Raw genomic sequence first — 2,500 nt, forward strand, 5'->3', positions numbered from 1 at the left:
CGATTTTCAATCCCATAGTCCACCAATCGGATGGGAGACGGTGTGTGTGTGTGTGTGTGTGTGTGTGTGTGTCAGTGTCAGTGTCAGTCAGTCTCTCTCTCTCTCTCTCTCTCTCTCACTCTTACTCAGAGCTGCTGTGGAAGGAAACCTTTTTAAAAAGAACTTGCATATTGAAAAAAAGATGTGTCTCAAGCTGCCGGGGCCCTGTCCATTGTCACGTTAATGGCAGGACGGGGCAGGACTGCTTTGACCAGGAGACCTGTTTTCTGGGACGCAGGTGTGAGATTCCAGGGGACCTGCTTTGTGCTGATTTCCCTGCCTCCCTCCCTTCCCCCCAGGACTTCCTTCTGAACACCTTTGTCGTTTAATCGAGGGCCAAAAGCCTGCCTGTGAAAGGGAAGGATCAGCCGGTCAGCCCCCTGCTGGTCGCTGCTGCCAGTGCAGCAGGCGTGCGTGTGTCCTCGGCCTCGTGTCCAGGTCCCTCAGGGACTTGAGGCAGCTCTCCCCGGTGGTCTCGTGGTCAGGACCGGGCTTCGAATCCCAGTCGGGGGGGGATGACTTTCTGCTGCAGATTAATTGGCATGAAGGAAAGTCTCCCCTCCTGAGCGTAAAGCTCCACCCTCACCACCACCACCACCGCCTTTTCCTCCCCTTGACAAACGGACAGACAGACAGTCAGACAGTCAGTCCAGTTCGGGAGCGCAGCTTTCATTAAGCAATGGCGTTTGTGACAACTCATCGTCTGACAGGTTGATGATTTCCCCACACGCCTCCTGCCGAATAAAAGGCTCACCCTCCCGGACACTACCCCCAGAATCACCCCCCCCCCGGGGTGAATATTAAGCCCGAGAACACCGACTGTAACCAACCGCAGTGAAAAGTTGAAGTGGCAACTCATTAACCAGATTTATTTTGGGCAACTCATTAACCAGATTTTTTGTTCATTTGGTTTATGAGTTGCCAAGTGTAAATCTGGTTAATGAGTTGCCACTTCAACTTTTCACTGCGGTTGGTTACAGTCGGTGTTCTCGGGCTTAATATTCGCCCCAGGGGGGGTGTATAGCGGGCGATGGCCGGTGTGGAGTGCGTTTTTTGGGGGTTGATTTTCACTTTGCCTCGCTGGTGGAATTTGTGGGAGGCAGGCAAGGGGATTGGTGTGGGCTGGTGGGCGGCAAGGGAGATGCTTGCTTCGGGGTGTTATCCTCACTTTGGTCCGCTGGTGAGAGTAGGCAGCGGCAGGCAGGCAGGCAGGCAGGCAGGCAGGCAGGCAGGCAAGTGTGATGTAGTGTGGGGTGCAGTGCAGTGCGGTGCAGTGCTGCCCTGTCGTTTATGAAAGGTTGTAATGACACTGCTTTGCAGCTGACCATGTCCACTGATTTGTGACGCCCGTATGGAGGCTGATATCTCAGGAGGGCCGAGGCCGATTTCCTCCGGGGACGGCTCGTCGCGTGCGGCAGGACGAGGCGCAGCGGACGGTACCGAGCGCTCGGAGGTGCGGCGCTGCCCGCCGGAGGTACAGCGAAAGGCTGCAAACCGCTTTCCGCCTGCTAACTCGGCGGCCGTCAGACCGACCGACTCCGCTTTACCACCGGAGCTAGAGTCGGGCAAGGGGCACCGAAGGGTACCGGAAGGATCGCGTTCGCACGACGGGAAGTCGACTAGCGGGCCGCCGAAAGCGAGCCGGGGGCCCCCGGTTTTTCTGTCCCACCTGGAGACTGATATCTCAGGAAGGCCGAGGCCGATTTCCTCCGGGGACGGCTCGTCGCGTGCGGCAGGACGAGGCGCAGCGGACGGTACCGAGCGCTCGGAGGTGCGGCGCTGCCCGCCAGAGGTACAGCGAAAGTCTGCGAACCGCTTTCCGCCTCCTCTCACCGCACGGCTCTCCTTTTCACCCACTGGCGGATTTTCACCCTCCGACTGCTCGCTACCGTCCGCTGCGCCTGGTCCGGGCCCTGTCCATTGTCATGTTAATGGCAGGGCGGGGCAGGACTGCTTTCACCAGGAACCCGGTTTTCTGGGTCAGAGGTTCCAGGGGACCTGTTTTGTGCGGACTTCCCTGTGTCCGTCCCTCCCTGCCTGCCTTCCCCCCAGGACTTCCTTCTGAACACCTTTGTCGTTTGAGCGAGGGCCAAAAGCCTGCCTGTGAAAGGGAAGGATCAGCCGGTCAGCCCCCTGTTGGTCGCTGCTGCCAGTGCAGCAGGCGTGCGTGTGTATTCGGCCTCGTGTCCAGGTCCCTCAGGGACTTGAGGCAACTCTCCCCGGTGGTCTCGTGGTCAGGACCGGGCTTCGAATCCCGGTCGGGGGGGATGACTTTCTGCTGCAGATTAATTGGCACCTCTGAAAGAAAGTCTCCCCTCCTGAGCGTAAAGCTCCACCCTCACCACCACCGGCGCCTTTTCCACCCCTTGACAAACAGACAGACAGACAGACAGTCAGTCAGTCCAGTTCGGGAGCGCAGCTTTCATTTGGAAGCAGACCCTGCTTGTTTAAAGTCAACGAC

This window comes from Heptranchias perlo, unplaced genomic scaffold, assembly GCF_035084215.1.
Source record: "Heptranchias perlo isolate sHepPer1 unplaced genomic scaffold, sHepPer1.hap1 HAP1_SCAFFOLD_1079, whole genome shotgun sequence".
NCBI lineage: Eukaryota > Metazoa > Chordata > Chondrichthyes > Hexanchiformes > Hexanchidae > Heptranchias > Heptranchias perlo.